This window comes from Phyllobates terribilis, unplaced genomic scaffold, assembly GCF_046119375.1.
Source record: "Phyllobates terribilis strain yellow unplaced genomic scaffold, ASM4611937v1 Scaffold_3542__1_contigs__length_76003, whole genome shotgun sequence".
Taxonomy (NCBI): Eukaryota; Metazoa; Chordata; class Amphibia; order Anura; family Dendrobatidae; genus Phyllobates; species Phyllobates terribilis.
This window is the reverse complement of record NW_027366295.1, coordinates 36546-46491: the sequence shown is the minus strand read 5'-3', so window position 1 is coordinate 46491 and position 9946 is coordinate 36546. Positions and strand designations below refer to the sequence as shown.

The following is a 9946-nucleotide window of genomic DNA, read 5'->3' as shown; positions in this document are numbered from 1 at the left end:
GTTAAGGGGATCTTTTCCCATTTTCACAAATTAGTTCTTAGAAATTCAGCAGCCAAGAAGAAAGCTCCCACCTTTGTGCCATCTTCTACCTTCATCCTTGGTTAGTTCATCCATTATTATGTATTGCTTTCTCTTGGCCATGTCTGGCTAAGTTCCTATTAGTTCACTCTTAGGTTGAAGCCATTATTCTAGGAATTGTTTGTGACAATTCTATTGGTTATGTTCTAATAATAATTTCAGCATTGTTTTATGATATCTTGTGTTTATTGTCATTGCTTGATCTTGATTTTATCTTGGTTCGAAACTAGGTTGATTATTATTCATTCATATCTCTAGGCTTGATAATTCGATTTGAAAAGTCTTGTCTTTTAGGTAGCAATCAGAATTAGCATATACTATTTGCGAGTGCTTATTTTGTAGAGATTATAAACCTGTGTCGAGTATCGGCGATTTGCCAATGGTATTGCATAGGCCTACTTATCTTTGATCTTTATGTTGTTGTGCTTTTGAACCTTAGGGTTTCTAGGACTATTTGGACTAGTTGCTATTTACGAACAAAGAGTAGGACAACTAGATTATTTATTTAAAGAATATAACTTTTATAGAATTCGATAATCAACTTTCCATAAGAATAATGCGTTGATGCTAAAAGAGTGAGCTTTCCATCGTTATAAGTTTACAAAATCCAACATTTACGTTTTTATATTGCAAGATTAGTTTTACAATCACAAACCCCCTAGTTACTACTAGGTAACACAATTGAAATAAGCTATCGTTCTGGCTCCCCTGGGATTCGACTCCGACTTACCACTTCACCAGTGGATTATTTAGTTGGATTATCTTTGATAGGGCCAACGACCGTTTAACGCCTGTCAAGTCGTCATGCTAATTTGTTGAGCAAACTGTGTCACTGAAATAAAACTAGGCTTCTTGTTCCAAGTCAGCACAACAATCTTGATTGGGGCGGTACTGGTCAACTAGATCATACGGCTTAATATTCGAGTAGAACGCGTTGATCATCTCTGGATTAGCCTATGTAGGAGCTACCTCCAAGTTTCTGGAGCAGTAATCACGTGCGATAGCATCTCTCGCTTGGCAATTCTAGAAGAAATGGTTGGAGCTTATATGAGATGGAGACAGAGGTAGTGTTCATTACCCGTTTAGATTGCTTTGCAACGGTCTTTTTCAATGGTGTTGTCGACTTCTTCTTGGGAGGCTCAACTTCCTCTTCCTCATCTTCAACCTTATCGTCATTATCTTCTTCTACCTCTTCTTCTACTAGCGAAACTTCAATCATATGATAAGGTCGCTTCTTCTTGGAAGCACTATGTCACTCGCATGGTTGCAGAATTGGAAGAATCTTAAGCTTTTAAGACAACTCAGGCGCGAGTGGTTCGAACTCTATAGCTGAGATTGGCTGGTGAACAACAATCACTTTGCCCTTTTTAATGGGGCTTGACTCACCGGAACAGGAAACAACAAACTTACTCTTTACCTTTTTTGGTGAATCTTGAATGATCACGTGCACCGGAGATGGTATCGCTGAAGAAGGAGGTGCAAGAGTCTTTTCTGGTGATGCTTGCTTCTCCATCTTTTCAGCATCCTTCTCAACTGATTGCGCTTGAGAGAGCTGTCTTGGACGAACTGAGGTTGAGCATCAGTGGTTAAGGGTTGTTTTTGGGGTGAGGGTGTGTGTTTGGGATGAGTATGGGATGAGTTAGATTGATCTTGAAAACCCTGGAATTTATTGTATTCCTCACCCTCAGCTAGAGTAAGCTTGCTCAATAGGGAATCAAAGTTAAGATCAGAGGAAGACATAAATGTGGGGTGGTAGAAAGAGTAAGCGTCAGAAGTAGGAAAATGAGTAGTGAGTGGGGGAGTGGAATTTTAGACAGAAGAGAGATATGAAAATAGGTAAGGTAAAATGTGAGTTGTAAATTTACCAATTTATAGGGTCGCTCAACCTCAGAACTCTCATATGTCTATATTTGCAACGGTCGGAATTAAAACGGCTACTTGTTTGCACTCCAACGGCTAATTCTGGGCACAACCGCGCTAGGTGTAGTGTACTCTTACACGCGGTAACGGCTATATCAACGGTCGCTAAAAACTGATGCGTAACCCAATAACTCTGACGGTTAAGCGCTACATACTTTACGCGCCCCTCGGAGAGTGACACATTAAGCATAACTCATCAACAGCCCAGTCTTACCCATGAAGTAAAGAATAGAGTGACTTATGAATGGAGAAAGGTAATATGGTGTATATGGGCAATTATACAATGGAGCATAAAATTGTGACTAACGTAGACAAAAAATTATAACATAAAATATGACATAAAATATACTTATAGTGTAGCATAATTTTCACGCAAAGGACAAAGTAGTAGAGAAAGGCTCGAATTAACCCTTAAATGTTTTCGTGTAGCATAATGTGTAGCATAAAATGTAGCGAAGTATCTTATGGAACTATGTGTTTAATTTCCCTCCGGTCTTTGCACGTCGTATTTAGTGTATTTTTTGGACATTTTATGGTATTTTTTTCTTTGAATTTGTTGGAATTGTGAATTCCACCTTGGATTTGTTGTGGTTTGGCCTCTTTTTAACGTTTGGACGTTGTTTTGACTATTATAGATTTTGTTGTTTCTGTATGTGCTTGATTATTGTTAATTGTGGTGTAAATCTCAACCATGTGTATTACGATTTGCAAATGTTGTATATATATGTCTAAGAGAGAATTTCTTCACAAATATATGATATATAAAATATCCTAACAACTTGCTATAATATCTAACAAGAGGATAAACTCTAATACTTCCCCTTAAGTTGGACATGTAAGTTTCGAATGCCCAACTTGCACGTTAAGTACTTGAATTGTTGCTTGCCAAGTACTTTAGTAAAGATATCTCCCGGTTGATCAGTTGTGGAGATATGTGACATGGTAATGATTTGGAGGTGATCATATCTCGAACAAAGTGGCAATAAATCTCTATATGCTTCGTTCGTTTGTGAAAAACCGATTTGTCGCGATGTGAGGAGCGGACTTGCTATCATTGTATAGAATCATAGGGATGGACTGCGACACACCGAGAGAGGTCAAAAGAGAACGTAGCCATTGAAGCTCGGAACAAGTGACGGCCATGGCACGGTATTCGGCATCCGCATAGGAGCGTGAAACAGTAGCTTTCTTCTTTGTTTTCCACGCAACTGATCAATCCCCGAGCATAATGAAGAAACTAAGATAGAACGCCTTGTCTTTGGACAAGAAGCCCAATCCGAGTCGCAAAAGGCTCCGACAGATAGAGAGCTAGTAAAGGACAAAAACAAACCGGCACCGGGTGAGTCCTTGAGATAGTGAAGAACTCGTAATGCAGCCTGCTAGTGAGCCTCGAGCCTACATGAATTGAGAAAGAACGTGGACGGAAAAGCATAATTCAGGCCGTGTTATAGTGAGATATATTCAAGAGGCCAATAAGTTGACGGTAGAGGTCTGGTTCTGCACAAGGCGGGCCGTCATCAGTAGCAACCTTGTGATGTTGCTCCATAGGAAAAGGTGCTGGCTTGATCCGAGAATGCCCGAATCAGAGAGAATATCGAGTGTGTACTTTCTTTGAGTAAGGAACAGACCAGTCCGTGTACGAGATATCTCAATGCCAAGGAAGTACTTGAGAACACCCAAGTCCTTCATATGAAAGCATGTGCTCAGATAACGTTTGAATGAGGCAATATCGTCCGAGTGATTCTCGGATATAATAAGATCGTCCACATATACGAGGACATGGAGCGTGCTGGTACCTTGAACACGTGTAAAGAGGGAATAGTCGGCCCTACACTGAATGAAGCCATACTGATTTAATTCATAGGCAAACTTGGCAAACCAATTCAGAGGCGCCTGTTGAAGACCGTATAAAGACGTACGCAACCGACACACTTGAGAAGAATCTGCACCGGTAAGACCTGGAGGGAGTTTCATAAAAACTTCTTTGGTTAAGCCCCCATGAAGAAAAGCGTTGTGAACATCCATTGGATGGAATTGGTAACCTAAAGTAGCTGCAACAGAACAAAAAAACACAATCACTTGTCAGTTTAGCAACCGGAGCAAATGTTTCGGTGTAGTCAATACCCTCACTTGTCAATTAACAAGAGCTAAGAGACGAGCCTTGTAACGCTCAATAGTACCATCGGACTTATATTTGATCCGATAAACCCATTTGCAACCAATGGGCGTCTTTTCGGATGGTAGAGATGTTATCTCCCACGTGTTATTTTGAGTGAGAGCATCCAACTCGGACTGCATAGCAGTCTGTCATTCCGGTGATATACTTGCAACCTAATAAGAAGTAGGATCCGAGTGTGAATCTATAGCTGCATGAAAAGTCACATGCCTATCCAAAAAAGAGTCACAAGATATGTTAGCTAAAGTATAAGGCATACCCGAGGAGATGTGTAGAGGCAGGGTGGGCAAAGGGGCAATGATGTGGTTTGATGTGGAGCACACGGTATTGCAGTAATAATCACAAAGTCGTACATTGGGCTGTCCAAACAGTTTTACTGGAAGAGCCGAATCCGAGTTTTCGAAGGAAAAATCTGCATTAGGAAGTGTAGGTGTTACCGGAGCATCATTACTAACTGGTGGAGTATTGTCCTTGTGCAACAAAGGAGTAGATCCAGGTTGTGCGGTATCATAAGAAGAGGGATGTAACTCTGAGGGAGGAGTGGTAGGTTCAGAGAGCCCGTGTTCCGGAGGTACTGCATAAGGGAAAATCCCTTCATGAAAAACTACATCCATGGCTACGAGGAATTGAGATGCCACCCTCTCTGATGTTACGGATAACCAAGGAACACAAAACGATGTCCTCATTGACTAAACATATTGCTTGACCATGGAAAAATCGAGGCATAACATAAGCAACCAAATACTTGTAAGTTTGTGTAGTACACGGGGCGCCCATAAAGCATATCATAAGGCGTCAAGTGACTGAGAACGGGGTAGGTGTGCGGTTGATCAAGAATGCTGGAGTTTGCACACATTCACACCAAAACCGAGTCGGTAGATGAGCATGAAAACGAAGTGGACAAGCAATGTTTAATAAGTGGCGGTTCTTACGCTCAACACGACCATTTTGTTGAAGAGTATATGTGCAAGATTTATGAAACTGAATACCACTAGTAGCAAAGTATGTTCGTAACGGCAAGAATTATGTCCCGTTATCGGAAAGAACCCTACATACTGTTGTTTTAACTAATTCCGAGCAAGGGCACAAAATTGCTCAACAAGACCACAAACCTCCGACTTTGCACAAAAAAGATACACCCAAACAACTCTTGAATGATCATCAACGATAGTAAAAAAATACGAAGCACCAGTAGTTGACAGAGTATGATACGAACTCCAAACATCAAGATTGAATAGCTCAAAAATCTTAGAAGCTTTATTGGGACTAGAATAAAAAGTACACCGGACTTGTTTTTCTTTAGAACGAGCATAACAAGGAAACTAAGAATCAAACGAACACAACTTCAAATTCAAACTAGAAATAGAAGATAACACTGCATGTGAAGGGTGACCGAGACGTTGATGCTAAAGATCAGCCGAACCGGAGGTAAAACATGACAGCAACAGCAGCACGAACGATGGACCCTAGCTATCGCAACCAATAAACACCGTCACATGCCACACCCATGCCAGTCACATTCATCGTTTTGGTATCCTGTATAACACAAAAGCGGCTTGTTAATAAGACCAACGATTTAAGATGATCCGTCAGACAAGAGAACGACAGCATATTGCAAGTGAATGTTGGAACATATAGAACATTATCAATTGTGTAATTTGCAAAGGAAAGAGATCCAGCCACATCTGTAGTAACCATGGCATTGTTTTTCAATAAAACAGTAACTGGCAGGACAGACCGAAGGTCTGTTATTAAAGAACTATCTCGGATCATTTGAAAGAGGCTCCAGTGTCGAGTATCCAAGGGAGAAAGATAGTACCAGTGTTGGTGTCCGGCGGTGTAGACGAAGGTGCAATAGATCATAGTAAATTAAGAACGGTGCTCCACATATCATTGGAGAGAGCAGAGCCAAAGGCCTTCTTGTCAGCAATAGTGGGAGGATTTGATGCAGTAGCCGGTGGTGGTTAATGAACAACATTCACGTGAGGCATAGCATTACCACGGCTAGAACCAGAAGTGGTTGTAGACGACACCCCAGCTTTTACGCGTTTCTCCTTGGCCTAGTCCGGGATACCGTGATGTTTGAAACAAGTAGCAGCATCATGGCATGTGTTGTTATAGTTAGTACAAGTTAGTTTCTTTCGTCAATAGAGATGGAACCGCAGACTTCCATAGCAACGGATTCAGGAGCCGAGTCACGAGAAATTACCAAAGAACGATGACTCTCCTCTTGAAGAACAAGAGCGTAAACCTGATTGAGATCAGGAATGGGATTTTGCACCATGATGGATGACCATAATGTGCCATACATCTCAACGAGATGGATCAAAAAATGATAGACATGCTCCTCATCACGATAGGCTTTGACGAGTTTGGACAGGTCACACTCGCACTTAGAACAAGTGCACATACGAGGAGGATGAAATGTTGATATATCGTCCCATAATTTCTTGAACGCTATGAAGTACGTATTAACAGACTTACCAGATTGAGAACATAGGATGAGGTTTGATAACAGATTTAACTTACGAGGGCCATTACTTGCTGAAAAACGATTGCGTAGTTGATCCCACAACTCTCGAGCAGTATCAAAGTAATTGATGGACTTATGAATCCATCAGACGAGCATGCTATTCACCATGGTCCAGTTGTCATGTTCGGTGTTCCAACGGTCGGCGGAAGGATAATGCCGTCAATAAAGCCGAGTTAACGACGTGCCTTAAGGGTGTTCCTCCTGGCATTGGACCATTCCGGGTAGTTCGCACTTGTCATGGTGACGGAACAAATTCTATGTCTGGGGTGATCAAAAGGGTGGAGATAGTAGGGCGATCCGACATCGGACAAGGGCCTTTTAGGCGGTGCTACAGGGTCTTGCATGGATGTATGATGGTGCGGAAAAACAGGGGAAACAGAGTGCATTATGCAGTGGGGAAATTTATGTATGGGAGATGGGAATGTTCAAATGGAGACGGAAAAATAAGACTTGCGTAGAAATGCAGTAAAGGATGAGTATGTATTAGGGTAGATATGGCGTCGAAGGTTGTAGGTGGAAGATGATGTAGGGTAGATGAAAGGATCGTTTAATTTGGCTGATACCATGTCAATTATGGGGTAAATCTCAATCATGTGTATTACAATTTGCAAATGATGTACATATAGGCCTAAGAGAGAATCTCCATACAAAGATATGATATACAAAATATTCTAACAACTTGCTATAATATCTAACAAGAGGATATGTTAACTATGGTGTAAATCTCAATTATGTGTATTACAATTTACAAATGTTGTACATATAGACCTAAGAGAGAATCTATATACAAAGATATGATATATAAAATATCCTAACAACTTGCTATAATATCTAACAAGAGGATAAGTTCTAATAATTATCCCATGTTTTGCTATGTTGATTGTGATGAGCACAATTAGTTGCTCATCTGCTGCTTATCTAGTGTTTATGTGTTGATAAAGCCCTATTATGGAGATGTGACATTGATGAGCTCGATATCTTTCTCTTGATCTTAACTATGTGGGCCATGTGTATCCTTTGTTAATGAATTTCCTCATTGAATTAATCATGTCCTTTATTTTCATGTTGTTGGTGTTTTTTGATGTGAATGTGGAGGTTATATGTTGAAAAGATAATTTTGTTAGCTCATTGGCTCTGTTACGAGTGTCCTCAATGAAGCATGTTCACTGTTCTAATCTTTGACCAAATTTGTCCCTAATTTATGCAAAATTTCCTCTCATTATATCTGATAATATGCATTGTCTAATTTTTGTGATTATGTATGTACAATGAGATATTATTCACACTATGCAATACCCTTACTTTCCTTAAGGAACCAATCACGTTGTGACTTAAGATGACGTTTGTGTATGTTTTTGGTTATGTCTGAATTTGCTTTTGTGATGTTATTTTGACTTTGGAGATTTTTTTGTTCAATGATGAGTCAACTTTTCCACAGACGTAGCTTTGTGAACATGTTCACTTACTAATTTTCCTTAAATATCCAGTCACATGTGGCTTATGATGACTTTTGGAGGAAATTAGGCAGTGAATGGAGTTGCTTCAGCGGTGAATTTATGGACATTTGGTAACTCTTTTGTTTCTTTTCAATGATGAAGTCTATTTTTCCTAAGATATATCTGTTTGAGCATGTTGACTGCCTAATTTGCAATAACCAACCACTGACATGTGTCTTACGATGTTTTTTGGGAAAGATTAGACAAAGAATGAAACTATATCAGTGCTGGATTGGGGATAAATGACCATTCACTTGTAGATTCTTACTTAATTGCATGATGTAAATAATGCTGAAGTGACTAGACTTTTAGTTTGGATATCTACAAAATCATTATGCACAGTGTTCCAAAAATCCTGCCTAGATAGCACGTAGGCCCCGCCTAGGGGCTAGGCGACACCCTAACATTGCGACTAGTTGCTAGGCACTTTCAGCTAGGCGGTGAGAAAAATCGTCCACCTAGGCCCCGCCTAGGTGCGTTTTTTAGAACACTGGACGAAACAGATAATGTAGATAAAGATAGTAATGAGTTTGAGCTTGATGAGTGAGACATGGAGCAAGAAGTTAATTTTCATATTGAGGAGGACAATGAGAATGAATAATTTGAGGATTAGATTATATTTTTATTTGATTAAGTTGAAATCTGCGTTGAAAACTGTAGGATTTTTTCTTGTTGTGGTCTTGTAGATCTTCTTTATAAAAAATGCTATAAAGTCTATGAATTTTAGATGATTAATTAGCAAATTTTATGGTTATATTAAAAATAAATAGTTAAACTATGAATTACTATGAAAACTATAATTTTATATATTTCTATTTAACTTTTCATATAATGAAACTGTACTAAAATATAAAAATAAGTGTTGTAATATTGAACTGCCTAGGCTCCCGCCTAGACGCTAGTCCCCCCTCACCGCCTAGCGTTTTTTAGAACACTGATTATGCATGCTTAAATAAATAGAGAAAACAATCAGTCTATATTATAGATTGCATAGAATGCAATCAATACTATAGTTTTTAAAATGATATGAACATATATTAATATTTCATGTTATAATTTAGTCTATACCGATTGCTTACTTAATATAATCTGGAAAGATAATTAATATACATTTTCATGTTTAAATATACCTGAAAAGACAATTAGTCTTTATCCTCTTATAGACTATGTAAACTGATATGAACATACAGTAATACATCATGTCCTAATTTGTCTGAATTGATTGCACAACTAATATAAATTGAAAATTCCATACATTAATATTGCATGATTGAGTCTAGTTGATATAAAATGTGTATGATGTAATATACAATTGAAATTGATATAAAATAACATTTAATTCTACATGCTTTTTAATATAGTTTAGTTGCATCTAAACTAGGGCTGCACAACTAGACCGATGGACCGCAAAACCGGACCGGACCGGACCGAAATGACCGGACCGGACCGGACCGAAGGAATTTCGGTCCGGTCCCCGGTCCTAATAATTCTGAAATTCCGGTTCCCGGTCCGGTCCGGTCCAAACCCGGATAGACCGAATGGACCGAAATAGTTTAAAATAAAACTTGTCTCTAGAATTTTAAAGCATTACAAGCCAATAGTCTTTGCCAAATCAAATGTCAGGCTACACATAAAAGGTAAAAAAAGGAAGAAGTAAAAACATTAATTTCTAAGAAGTAAAAAACATTAATTAAAAAGTTGTTCTACACTTCTACAGTCACTTAGCCTGTTTTTATGGAAATA

General features: G+C 39.1%; 1 pseudogene; it reads right to left on the bottom strand.

The window, feature by feature from the left end:
- Positions 1 to 3433: 3433 nt before the first annotated feature.
- Positions 3434 to 7093, bottom strand: LOC141248020 (uncharacterized; annotated as a pseudogene).
- Positions 7094 to 9946: the final 2853 nt, after the last annotated feature.